This window comes from Etheostoma spectabile, chromosome 12 (assembly GCF_008692095.1).
Source record: "Etheostoma spectabile isolate EspeVRDwgs_2016 chromosome 12, UIUC_Espe_1.0, whole genome shotgun sequence".
NCBI lineage: Eukaryota > Metazoa > Chordata > Actinopteri > Perciformes > Percidae > Etheostoma > Etheostoma spectabile.
This window is the reverse complement of record NC_045744.1, coordinates 16,602,998-16,617,882: the sequence shown is the minus strand read 5'-3', so window position 1 is coordinate 16,617,882 and position 14,885 is coordinate 16,602,998. Positions and strand designations below refer to the sequence as shown.

At 40.4% G+C, this 14,885-nt stretch overlaps 1 pseudogene; it reads left to right on the top strand.

The window, feature by feature from the left end:
• Window positions 1-2,596: 2,596 nt before the first annotated feature.
• On the top strand, window positions 2,597-13,037 carry LOC116699563 (protein zyg-11 homolog; annotated as a pseudogene).
• Window positions 13,038-14,885: the final 1,848 nt, after the last annotated feature.

Here is a 14,885-nt window from a genome sequence, read left to right as displayed (position 1 = left end):
GATGGTGTGATGTTTTTCTGTAGTTTGAGCAGAGGGGAGGCTTGGCCCTGCCTTCTTCCTCTAATTTTGCATACGGTTTGGAAAGAAAAGACTCCTCCTAATGTAAAGTTAACCAGGAGTCAGCAAGAGTGGTGAAGACACTCACACTCAATATCAGTCTAGCTGTAAGCATGTAATGTTTCCTTGTTTACAATGGTATATTATCTCCCACGCATGCTATGTGTCTGTCAGGCTTGTCAAAGTTTATGACATGCACGTAAATACTATTTTTATTTACACACACACACACCACACACACACACACACACACACACACACACACACACACACACACACACACACACACACACCACACACACACACACACACACACTGCCAGCTTCATTCACATAACTACAATTTCCCCACTGGGGATTAATAAAGAGGAAAAATTAATTTATCATAGTCTACTTCGTCGCAAAGCTGTTTTCCATCAACTCTACTCTGATGCCAACTTGATTCTGGCCATCCAGTAGCTTGAGCATATTAAATAGAGAGGTCTGTTTTGGATGTGAGCATGAGCGTTTCTGCTGCCTTTGCTCCATATATGGGGTGTCTCATGTGGCAATCCAAGAGCTATTGGCAGCTGTGTTTATTTGATTATGAGGACAATATGCAGAGCTTTGCAGACAATGAAGAATGCCCCTCAGCTAAATGTTTTGGATTGAGGAGGAAGCACAGGCTTTGATGCATGGGGATTCTCTGCGTGGGGAGACATACTTCAGCATGTGGGAGGAGAGATTTGCTCATGAGCAATAGAGGCAGGACATTCATAACGTAGAGTTCATGTGTGTGGATGCTTGCTTGTGACTCATGCATGTGTGAGAACATATGTTTGCATGTGCGTGAGACGTGTCTCCATGGTGGTCGGTTTTAGGTAAAAGAGCTTGTCCAATTTAAATAAATTATATGTAGAAGAACATGTTTGGGAGGAAGCTGTTGCTGAAAGAAGCTAATAAATACAGTTTGGGCTAATTTGTCCCATCCCTGAAAACTATGATCTGTATCTGCATCACATTTAAAGCAACTAACCCCCCCTAGCGTAGTATAGATCAGTGTTATCCAACCTGGGGGTCACACCCACCTATGGGGCCGATGATAAATCCAACGTGAAGGGAATGAAAGGGATAAGAAAGAAAAAATAATGAATGTACAGTATAGACAAGTACTCCTTGATTAGTGCAAAACATTTTTGGTTGAAAAACAATGGCCAAATAAAGAGGCACAATACAGCGTATGCCATCAGTGTCTGAATTACAACAACAACATTATAACTAAAATGCTACATTTAAAACATTTAAAATCCATGACTAAATTAATTTATTATTGCTGTATACGTTATTTAAGGAATTATGTATGACTGATATTTTTTACATTGCATTTTTTTAAATTATGTATCACTGCAGTACTCTAAACTTCTCCTAGGAGTACACATACCCCCATTTGAGAAACACTGCATTAGGTGATAAAGGACACATTTGCTGAAGTGTTGGTTGTGTCTTCTCTTAATTTGAATTTTTTACTTAATTTAAATAAGATTGTTCTCTATTTGTACCCAAATGTAACATTAAAAGGATCTTTCAGCACTTCCTTTCTCCACTTCATGTATGTGTACACGGATGAGGTGCACCCTTTTCATATTTGCCCTTGCCCTTAGAAAGTCTGTTTACAAACTCTCTCTCTCTCTCTCTCTCTCTCTCTCTGTCTCTCTCTCCCCTCCTTGTGGCTAAACAAGTTTATTACCACCTCCAATCCAATTGTACTTAAAGTATCAAAAGGCTGTGTTAATATATGATTTTGGATGAACATTAGGCTACTCATGCATTAATGTGTATGTTGCATTAAACTGCTGTAGATGGATGTCTTAATCTACAGCAATGCATCATATTCTACACAATCCTCATTCGTTAAAACTTTAAACGAGCGTTGATGTCCTGTGAGAACCCCTAAACATAAACTTTTAAAAATTCAACTTTTCATGAGATAAACTTTTTGACAATGCATTTTCCAGCTAATCCAAGAAGGGTTTCTACAGTTTATTTAATTTAAGAAGTATGGGAGAATTTCCTCAACCTATAAAGGAACACTTAATCTTTCAGTTTATTAGAAAACAACATGGAGACTACATTGTTTTCACTGGATAAAAGGGGGTCCCACATTTTGTGAGTAACAACTAAAGCTGTCAAACAAATTTAGTGAAGTAAAAAGTACAATATTTGCCTCTGAGAGTGAAGTGTAAAGTCACATAAAATGGAAAATTCTCAGTAGCCTAGCTCAGATGTGTATTTAGGTACAGTAAATGTACTTAGTTACATTCCACCACTGCTTCATGCGTGCATACGCAATGACGTACAGAACGTAGATAGCCTAGTAGAAAGTTACAAATCGAGTAAATAAGGATTAAAAGAGTATTAGCACAAACAATCGCTCAGTGACCGTGACGTCATGCGTATTGACCAATAGGAGGCGGTCAGCTTGGGACAGGTCAGTTGGTACCATAGACTGTATGTTTATTGACGGTCTACGGTTGGTAGGCTACTCGACGGTTAGCAGCAACGACTGTATGAAAAAACGTAACTTTTCTTGGATTTAAAGGAAAGAAATGGACAAAAATAATGACGTGTTTTTAATTGAAAATATTGCTAAACGGTGTTGCCGTTATTAAGCCTATTTCATTTCCCTGTCGACCGTTTACTTTTCGAGCATGGTGAGTTTGACCCCGTCCCCTTCTGTAAAATGTTGCCAATGTTTTACTGTCGTGAACTTTGTGTCAATGACAAACGTTTAGCGAATACACTGCGTTGTAGGACCCATTGCTTTAGTCCACGTTGCCTCTCAGAGACCGGTTGGATTAGGTGATTTAAACGCGCTTTACGGTGTGCAGTGTTGCGGATAAAATTAGACTCCTGCAGCGTAGCATTAATGTATCCTGTGTCACTGTGGATCTGTTGAGCCCCCAGAAGAAGAAGAACACTGAGAGACAACTGTCATAGTCCAGCCCAGTCTCATGGCAGCTCGTGAACCCAGCAGCCATTGCAGTACCAGCCAAAAGTTTGGACACACTTTCTCATTCAAGTAAAAGTGTGTCCAAACCTGACTGGTAGGCTATAGGCAACAGTATGGCCTTCACAGATGTATTTAATGTGAACAAACACAAACATATTCATAGATATATATATTTTACACCCTGTTCAAGACAGACTTATTAATAACACCCTACTTTTAAATGGTCGTTTCATCTAAAACGTTTTGTTAAATATACCCTTAGTGTCTTTTCAGTAATTGGTCTGACCCTTTAAGATAAGTGCACATGTGCATATACGACCTAAATTTGTAATGTAATTATCCATCATAGTATGACTCTTCTGATTACCTACTGATGTGTTGCAGGATGCCGAGGGCCCCCAGGCCCTGTGTGACCTCTGCTTGGCTCAGGTGTGCCGCAGCCTGGATGCTCTGTGCAGCAAGCGAGCAGACGGCTCCATTTTCCTCAGCTGGGCCCCGCTATTCCCACAGGAGATGGCAGACCAGTTACTGCGTAAGATGGCAACTAAAGGTAGGCCAGGAGGACAGAAAAAGGCTCCACAACATCCATATCAACAACGGAGGGCAACTGTAGCCACCAAGTGATAGTAGCCTAGTTCGCAAAGTTGTTAAAAAGGGACCAATGGGGCGCCAGGTAAGCTCACCTGGTAGAGCAGGCACCCATAGATGCAGCAGTCACGGGTTCGATTCGGACCTGCGGTCCTTTGCTGCATGTCCTTGCCCCTCACTCTCCCCCTTCATGTCATTCCCCCTCTCCCCTTTCATGACTTCAGCTGTCTATAAATAAAGACCTTAAAATGCCCAAACAAATAATCTTTTTTTAAAAAAAGACAAATGTGACCTGACATTTAGTTAGTTAGAATTCTTCAAATGCACAACTTCATGTATAAACAAAAGATAATTGGAATGTCTGAATAGCATTATCCTTAACCTACCACCATACACTTCATTAGTTCACAGTGTACTATGCCAGGCTGAAAATGTATTTCATGAACATCAAAGTGGTTAAAACGGATGCTACTTTCCTCTACAACGTCCATCTGTTTCCTTCTCCCTACAAGGCATACTGAATGACACAACCGTTGGGATTTTCCAAAATTGCAAAGAGCTCCGCCTCGTCGGCCTTCGTATTCCAGGTCGCAAATTTTCGCGGGCCCTTTGCCCTCCCCGGGCTCCGGAAAGTCCTCCTGGGTCCGGGCGCCTCATGGGGCAACATCGAAACCCCCCGGCCCCAACCCGGGTGTGAGACCAGCCTGAAAGGGGTTGTCCCTCCGGGGCTCCAGTGGACTCAGGTCTCGGGGGAGATGGGGGGGCCCCTGTAAGCTTCAGTCCCTGCGGGTTTTGAGGACCTTAAACCCTTGCCAACACAGACCTGACTGATGCTGTCCTTGAGGACATCTGCACTCTCCCTCAGCTGGAGAGCCTGGACATCTCCTGTAGTGCCGTCTCAAAGCTTACCGCACTCCTTGATTGCAAAAACACCCGGGAATCTTTGATCCCCCCCGGCCCTTCGCTTTTGTCGCTGAAGGTTTGCTCTTTGTCTTTTCAACTTCACGCTCTCAGGACTGATTTTTTCAAGGACCATTTTGCTTGGAGACATGACGGAAAAAAACTGGTGAGACTTGCCGCTTCTGGAGGGGAGTCCTCAGATCCTCCCTTCCCTTGTTTCTCTAGATATTTCTGGGCGGAAGAGAGTCACTGAAGCCGCAGTCAGGGCCTTTGTGGAGGCAAGAGGTGGGGGGTCTTTGGGGGCCGCTACCACCAGGCAGCCCGTGATGTCCTTCCCACGAAAACCTCAAAAAAGGAGCTACTAGTATCGGGCACAAAGTTAACATCATGCTATGAGATTTCAGGACATTAAAAAATGTTATAGGCAGAAACCTGAGCTTGACTCTCATAAAACATGAGTTTCTCATTTGTCTTTGACTTGAGGCTTTGTTTCTATATGTACTGAAAATGCCCGCTGCATTTCCTGTCTCTCTGACAATACTGATCTGCTGTGTATGTTCAGGTAACTGGAGAGGCTAATGAGGACCAGGTGTGTGAGGCCCTGAGAAGGTACAGAGACCGTGAGTGTTTTGTACGAGAGGCCCTCATCCATCTCTACAATGTAACCACTGACATTGACAAACCACGACCAGATATACTAAAGGTACAAGCATTGTGTTTAAACAATATCTTTAAAACATACTTTTATTTATTACAACACAGGTCATAATTTTGTCACTTTGGCCATCATTTCTGTAGGTTGTGGATTACATTGTAATCACAAAAGTAATTGCTAAAACAACATAGGAGTAAAGATGGGAAACAAGATAACAGTTTAGAACAGATTATCCAAACCACTTTATTCCAAAGTAAAAGTGAAGGTGAACCACATCAAAAATGTCACTAAGCTCTCTTTGCATAGGAAAACCAGGGTTAGGTTCTTCCAAGTAAGAATTGTTTAAAACTTGTATGATCGTTTGACCAGAGGTGGAAAGTAACAACATAAATAAACGATCGCGCCCAAAATCACTACAGTGACCAATCAGCATCTAAGCTGCCTACCAGGCGCCAAGTCTTTCTGTAGGAGTCGGAGATCAAGAACGAGATGAAGGTGGATCAGGCGAGCAACGACGGTTCAGAGACTGTTTCAGTAGAAATGCTAGCTGACCCCTTGTCCTATTTTCACTACATGGTAAAGATCCCCCCCGCCTTGCTTTACAGTAATTTTTTAATGTAACTAAGTCATTTTTAATTAAAGTACATTTAAATTAACTACTTATTACATTGACTTAAGTAGTTTTTCAGATAGAAAATTTCACTTGTACTTGAGTAATATTTCATGAAAGTATTGGTACTTTTACTCAAAAATGGCAAAAGTATTCACTTCCCGTACTCAAGTAGAAGTTTTGATACTTGTGTTAAAAAATACTCTGGTAAAAGTAGAAGTAGTGATTTAACTTCTTTACTGAAGTAAAAGTAACAAAATAAAGGCTTGGAAATGTACTTAAAGTATAAAAGTAAAAGCCTTGCAAATGACAACCATTTTTTATGCAAAGCTACCTGGACCACACAAATGATACTAGAGTGTAAGCTGAGAAACTTCAGTGGACACAATAATAATGGTATTTCCAGTGAAATTATTTGAAACGTGTTATTGAGGACTAGATTAGGACTGTATAATTAAACAGTACAAAAATGGGCGTTGGTAGCTCTGCTACGGCTATCGGTTTGTGTGTGGTAATAAAATAAATAAATAACATTGTAAAGGCTACCATACACAATGCATAGGAATATATCTGCTGGCAAATAATAACAATAAACCCACTATTAATTACAATAATAGAGTAAGTACTTCAGAATGTAAATAATGTACCTAAAATACAAACGTGAGCAGGGGCGTTCAACAATCGCTAATATGAATCATCAGCCAGGTGCAACCTAGCTAACAGGTGAAGCACAGAAACAACACAATCGCTCACTTTTAAATGTTCCAATAGACCAATACAACAACAGGCTTAAATGAACTGACAACATAAGTTATACGACTTACAGTTCTCAAAGACGTACACACACAATCTCAACTGTTTATCCTCCGGACAGCTTGTCTCTTTTTCTTTTCTCACACTTTCTTTTCCGTTTGGCGCGTGTCCGCGCTGTTCTCCAACATGCACTCACAATCACACCTGATACACAACCTTTTGTACAAAACTAAAGTAACAAGCCAATTTTGTAAAATGTAAGGAGTAAAAGTAAAAAGTTGCCACAAAATAAATGGTAAAGTAAAAATATACTTAAAACTACAGTAACTTGTACTGTACTTAAGTAAATATTTGTTCTTTGTTACTTCCCATCTCTGCTTTTACTTGAGTACAGTATTTTAGAATTTTTTCCTTCTCTGCGTATGACTGCTCATGTTCCTAGAAACTTTTTTTAGCAAATACCATATTCACAGACCTTAACAATCACCATGGAATTATGGCCAAAAACGACAATAATACGACTCAGGTTGTAGGAAACTAGTATTATACTGCATTGCACTGCACTGTATAGTAAATTGATTATGATTTCTTTTATGATGTTTTACTCTAGTGTTGCACAGTATCTCCACTTACTGTATTGTCCGCAGGATGAGATGCTGTAGTTAGTTAGTTAATCCTTTATTTAAACAGGAAGTCTCACTGAGACCAAGATTTCCTGTTCAAAAGAATAAACATATAAGCACAGAAAAACACAGAATTTCTCAACAACACGCCATTTTTACACTGTAAAGGAAACCATTTCAAGTAGCATTTAATGTTCAAGTATAATGTTTTAAAATTCAAAAGCACAAATAAGATAATAAAAATGTTTTTGTGACTCATTGCCCTTAAGGACGGAGCCTAGCATGTCAAACCTTTTTTTTTTTTTTTTTAGCTCACTCTACAGCTACATTTAAAATGTCCTCTGACCTGACACTATAATTACTGTATGTAGCCGGGATTGGAAAGAAGACATAAAGAGGCAGTTTCTATTTAGAGCTACTTACAGACAAATAACGCAATGCAACCTCACAGATATAAGAGTGTTACACACTAATAATTTCTGTGATATGCCCTGTTCAATCACTGTCCTCTACTGATGGACTTTGAGTGATCCAGGTTTTTCTTTCTTATTCTAAAGCACATGTGATTTTGAATAAACATCTGGTTTCCTGCAGCTGGTTCTAAGTGCAATGCAGAGCCACACCACCTCTCTGCATGTCCACCTGGTGGCCACAGCGTGTGTGTTCAACCTGACCACTCAGGACCTGGCGGAGGCCATGCCTCTCAGCCTGCTCAGCTCCACTGTCACCCAGCTTCTGTATGCCATGAAGACCTTCCCCAGCCACCAACAGGTCAGGTTGACATACTCAATGTTTCACATTACAGATCCATTATGCTATTGTGTAGTTACACAACAGCAACATGTTGCACAGAATGGCTCTGTTGCTACCAGCTGGTGTGTCGTTCAGAGATTTTAGAGTCTGACCTAAGATTTGGTTGCAACTCCCATTCTGCCACCTTTTGGACAGTATTTTGCAATTACTCCATAATACCTCATACACACATATAGCCATATGTTTTCTTACACCCATATGGCTCTTCAGTTCTTAAATTGTTTCCATCCCTCCAGGTGCAAAAGAACTGTCTGCTAGCGCTCTGCAGTGACTACATCCTTCAGGATGTCCCTTTTGACAAGTTAGTTCATTTCTTCCAGTTATAATATGACGCATGAGTTCACTGTTACGCAGTAGCCAAGATAATCAGTGCACTCATTGAGTGGCACTGTAGTGTTTTTCCAACAAATTGTGATCCAGCTAAAATATATTTTGTCTTGAAATGTGAATTTGCCAAAAGAAATAGTCCACTCCAGATGCAAAAGTGCAGACCTGAACTCAGATTTTCCCAAGGCTTCTCTGAACATCACTTGTATATTTTTGTAATACTGTGTTCCTTATATCCATAATGTGATCATGGTTCAGGTATTTAGCAGCCATGCTGGTGATTAACTGGCTGTGCAGCCATGAGGATCCTACCCTTCAGAGGATGGCTGTGGCTGTCATCTCCATTCTGGTGGCCAAGGTCAAGACACTGCTCACTGACTGTGCGTTAGTCTGCTGCAGGGAAATAGTATGGCAGCTGTTAGTCCTACCTGTTAAGATCCCTGTGCTCTCTGTGATGCTAGTCTCAACGGCCAGCTTTTGCTTTCATTTAGTGCAGTGCAGTAGGGGCCATTTTTCCTTGTGCGATAAATGTACAACTAGTTCTAGAAACACTCATCTTTTGTTTTATTTGCAGTTGTCCACAGAGGACACCGCTCAGCTTGGCAAGGACGTCTTTATAATGAAGGTACATTAACACTTTCACGGTATTTAGTTTCAAACTTACACAACGTCCCCGGCTTAGCACTAGATATGCAGGAGTGTATTTCTAGTCCTCTCTCTCTCCCCCCCATTCTCTCTGTCTTTCTCACCCGCTCTATTTTCCATTACCTACCCTGTGTGTGTGTATATATACTAATTAACTCACTGCCACCACATTGCTCCATGAACTCGTCCATCACGGTTTACTGTTAGTCCATTATTCAATCACACTTCTCTATTTTTTTCTTTGTGTATGTAATCAAGCTTCTCTCTACGCTTCAGTTATACAGTGCTTATTGTACGCCTGGTGCCACTTATTAATATATAAATCATTGTTTCCAACACTCGAATTTAATACTACCAAAGGATGTTTTACTACAAATTTATTTACAAAAGTTGATACTCATTTTTCCTTTTTGGCTCTTACATGTTTCCTCGTCCCTCTCTGACACTCCCATCTGTCTCTTTTTTTTTCCATTTCTCATTTGCTCCGTCTCGCAGCAGCTACTGGCTATTGTGCAGCAGAAAGCCATGGTGGGAGCGGTGGACTCCACTCTGAAGTTTGCCCTGAGTGCTCTTTGGAACCTGACGGATGAGATGCCCACCGCTGCTCGCAATTTCATCGAGTGCCAGGGCCTGGAGCTGTACGAGGAGGTTCTTGAGGTAGTAGAACTCCAGGAATACACTGACATTAATACAGAAATACACACACACACACACACACACACACACACACACACACACACACACACACACACACACACACACACACACCCCATCTCATGCCGTCCTTCGGTTTGTGTTGCAGTCCTACTACACAGAACCGTCCATTCAGCAGAAAGTTCTTGGACTCCTGGTAGGTTCTCTCTCTCTCTTCTCTGTGTGTGTGTGTGTGGGTGTGGGGGTGGGGGTGGGGGTGGGTGGTTATTAGTTCAGAATGGGTTTTTGATTATGTGCCATGTGTGCTACAGTAAAATATAATTCAAATTTGGAATTATTTTGACCAATAGGAATCAAATTAAATCCACCTGTAGGGTCTGACATAATGTTGTTATTACTGTCACCACCGCTATTATTTGTATCTCTGTGTTACAGAACAACATAGCAGAGGTGGAGGTGTTACAGGTGGACTTGATGCAGGAGGACCTGCTGGAGCACATCCTCAGCCTGCTGCAGGACTCCCAGGTGGAGGTGGGGGTCCGGTACTTTGCAGGAGGGACTCTGGCACAGCTAGCCTCCAGACCAGAGGCCTGGACCCTGGGCGACGAGCTCCGCAGCACCATACTGAAGCAGCTGGTGTGTGGCAAACGTTTTGGATTCTGTTCTGCATTTAGCACGGAGGAAAATTCACCTTTGGCTCTTTTGGTCTTTCTTTCTTTTCAGCATGCATCCATAATGACATGGACCCAACTCGAGAGAGAAATGGTCTCTTACAGGTGAGAGAAATGCAAACTGGACAACACGGACAGAAAAAGCTGTTTAGAAGTAGTTTTTAATGAATTTACTTATTCTGTCTGTTCAATTCAATATCAGATTTAATGTAAATGTAATGGATGGATCGTTTGAAACCCTGTATATTAAACCCAATTGTAATTCCCACTATACCATAGGTTCATTAATTTGGATTAGGGATATAACGGTATGAAAAATTAACTCACGGTTATAGGGAACAAAATTATCACGGTTTTCGGTATTATTCCGGTGTTTTTAAAGCTGTGTTCAATGCCTTTTAGCAGCAACTTTTTTGCACACGTTCTGCAGACAGAATAACTATCTTCAATCAGCTGTCTTTCGGCATTCTTATTATAACCAAAATATGCCCACGCTTTGGACTTAGTTCTCTTAGAGGGCTGGTAAATGTCCTGAGTGCTGTCATCTCCTCCTTCCGCCATGATTCCAACTTCAAGAAACACACGTTGTAGGCTACGCTGTGCGCCTGCGCGGCAACTTCAGGAGACTCGACTGAAGCTGGGAAGGATTAAACAGTTTCCACACTGTGGTAATCCACCGTGATGATGATAATAATATTTTAAATGAAAACGGTAATTGTTATCTTTAACATTTTTATCGTGGTTTCCCGTTACACCGGTAATTGTTACATCCCTAATTTGGATATCTGCTGAGGTGTCACATGAGGTCTCCAATAGAAAGGGCAGACAATCACAATAATACAATTTAAAATCTAGTGAAACCTCGTTTACATTCCCTTGGTAGCATTGGTGCCAAAGAAAATTGACTGTCCGGTTAATTTAAGCACAAAATTAACCAAAGAAAAATGCTAAGAATTACTTCTAATGCCAGTGTCTCCTTGTGTCTACACTCAGGTCGTTCCGTCCATTTTGCCCTCTGCTTCAGACTTTGCAGCCCTCAGGAGTGCAGCTGTGGGCAGTGTGGGCCATACATCTGGTCTGCAGTCAAAACAGTAAGACACACAAACAGACTAATGTGAGGATAACATTTCCAATAATAATCAGGTAAATGTAATTTTAAGAAAGTGTTTGTTTAAGTGTAATATCTTTGTTTCAGTCAACTTGCTACACAGATACGTAAATGAACAGAGTGCGCATACGTCCATAATTAGTTACGAGCTGTGAGGGCAGGATAGTAAGCAGAGGTAAAATGAATAGTTCAAAAACACTGCAATCGTGGCTCCAAACTATTAGAAAGAGAGGTGTGGATAAGGAAGTATTTCGAGTAGCCCTGTTGAAACTATAGTGGTCGAGCACATGTGCTAGTCGCTCCTTAAAGCAGCGGCGGTGAAGTCACCCCAGCACCTGCTAGTAACAAATGATGCAAAACATTAAGGAGATAAGACCCAAGTTATCTTAACTTTTGATTCAGTTGGATTAGGAAGGTGGAAGATCAGCGTGGCTGTGCCTGTCAACATAAAGAAAATAACGTTGGGTGTAATTGTGATAGCCTAACATTGTCTTAAGAGGTGCATGGTATAAAAAGTTTGAGAAACCCTGGACTAAACAATTAATCTCAGAAAACAATCTGCAGATGAATCGATAATGAAAATAATTGTCATTTTTAAGTAAAATAAAGGTGATCGGTATTTTTTATCATTTTATTTGCCACAAGTATTGGACCCAAAATAATGTTGAATAGATTAATGTAGACTTCCCTGAAGTATTATTAGTCAAGTGGTGGTGGGCTCGATCACTGGAAGCTTCCACTCCTCTCTCATGTTCTCATCTTCTTTCTATCCTCTAGCTTCACATTACAGCAGCATGATGGAGAAGGAGGGCGTGACTGAACTTCTGAAGGCTTTGGCTGCACATCCCGACACTCACGCCGACATTAAAGGACTGTCAGACAGCATCTTGCACATGATAGAGCAACAACAAAGTCACTCGGGGTCCTTCTACAACCAGGCTGGGCCTTGAAACGCTTGACAAAAGAGCAAGAAATTGATTTTATTGAATTCATTGTTGAGCTATGTCTAAAATGTGCTAAACATGAGGTTACAGATACAGTATTAGAGTGCAGGCAGTTCACATCAGTCATGTTAAACGGATTAAGTTATTTGTTGTATATTTAAAATAGAGAAAAACTGTTTACAGACAGTAGTGAAAGCACTTTTCTGAGGTAAAATTGCTGTTAAGTTTAAAAAAGTTTGATCTTAGTGAACTGTTCCAAATAAAGCTTGTTGTAAATCATGCATAGAACCATCACCTGTCACTAGAGGGTGCTTTGGTACTGTAGCTTCAGGGCTGTTTTTTTTCCCTTAAATTTATGTAAAATATTCAATCATCAGTTGTTTGGATTCAAAATCATAAGAAGTAGCAAGATATCAATAACCTGAATCTGCTGTATTTATCTGTCTGTACCGAGGACTTATGTCGTTTTACATTTATTTATGTTCAGAAAAATTGCTCTTTTCGTCTCTCTCTCTCTCCTTTTCCCTCCCTCTCTCTCTCTCTCTCTCTCTCTTTCTTTCTTTCTTTCTTTCTCTCTCTCCTGGTATCCTAGATGCTGAATTCATAAAATTTTATGTAACAGCTGGAAGATGGAACTGCTTGCAGGCATCTACACAGTCTATTCTAAGTTGGCCTATTAATAAATCCTTTTGAAAAGTGGATTAACAACCTCTCATGAATACTTGAGTTGTACCACCATGTTCAACTTTTAACTGTCAACTCCCCTTCATTCACATTGTTAAATGCCCCAGAGATATTCAAAGGATCTACTATATGGCTTTTGCATGTTTGTGATTCAAACAGGTTAGTTGTCCTTTTGCCAGTGGTAGGCTAATTATCAAAAAAGTGCTGCAGTAACTGATCCAGGGTCAGCATTTAACTACCTCTTCAACCCCCTAAACATCAATGTCACAGTGGCAGTCCTGTGGGGATAGAGGTCTAGTGCCCTATAGTGAACACGGTGTGATGTTACCGTGAGAAGTTCAAGGCAAGAGAAGTGTAGGAAAAATGCTGCTTTCCTGGGGCTGTATAGCGTGCTGTATAGCATGGTTGCTTTGCACTATGTGGAAAACAACGTCATCATCATAGCAACATCAACGTGAGGAGGTGAGGTGAGCAGAAGAACCAAAGCGTAATAGTGGTGTGCATTGCCTTACTTAGGTTTTACGTTTTTGGCTCTACATCATTTTGGAAAAAGTGTGTGTGTGTATGTATATATATATATATATATATATATATATATATATATATATGTGTATATATATATATGTGTATATGTGTGTATATATGTATATGTAGGTTTTACGTTTTTGGCTCTACAACATTTTGGAAAAAGTGTGTGTGTGTATGTATGTATATATGTATGTATGTATATATGTATGTATATATATGTATATATATGTACGTTTTTGGCTCTACAACATTTTGGAAAAAGTGTGTGTGTGTGTATGTATATATATATATATATATTATATATATATGTATGTATGTGTGTGTATATTTATATATATATATATATATGTGTGTGTGTGTATATTATCCTTTTTTTGCTAAGACTGAGAACAGAAGTGAAGTTGGTTAGCACATTAAAACACAATGTATAACTATATGAATATGTCAACAATTATTAATACCTTAGTATTGTATGCACCATAAAAAGCTTGCCACCCTAGACATTATTGTAGGCCCAGTTTCATATTCAACTCAATTTTATACAATAGTATTAGGGGGTCCCTGCTCCATCTATCTTGCAGCTAAGAGGTCCTTAGCCTGGAAACCGTTAGGAGACCCTTGCTAAAAGCTAATCCGCTGGCCGTAGCACATGTACCATACAGACATGAGAGTGGTATCAATCTCCTTATCTAACTCTAGGCAAAAAAAAACAAATAAGAACATAATTTCAAACTATTTCATTAAGAGAACAGAAGGCTCTGCACTGGCTAGACATATAGAAATAGAGATGTCTGTAGATAAATTGACAGGTGCCAAAGTAGGATTTATGGCCAAAATATCTCTAGAGCTAAATAAAGCATGGGAAGGATAAAGAGAGACGTGCTGGAGATAAAAGTTACAGAGTGAGTCAAAGGAAATTCAAGACCCTTACATGCTCCACGAGACTGTGCAAAAATACTAGAGACCAATTTGCAGATTCCCTGTCTCAGTTTAAAATATCATTGTGTTGCATTTGAGGTGGAGCTTAGTAAGCATCTCGTTATCTCACTTTTGCAGCCAGCTCTTATGGATTAACATAATCGTAGACCACTCTGGGCACCCAGAATACACTAATGTACAATGCGACACATCTCCAGCTGTGAGTGCGTGCATGTGCCAGGGCACGTGTGAGGCAGAGTTTGCGGGGTTTTTTTGCAGCTATGTCTGTAAGCTAAAAAAGGCCCCAGTGTAGACAATAAGGAAGCCTTCCCCAATGTAGACAATAAGGAAGCCATACTTTGACTTGGATACTAATTAGACACCCTCTATCTAGGGGTGTATGATTCAGAAAATGTCAC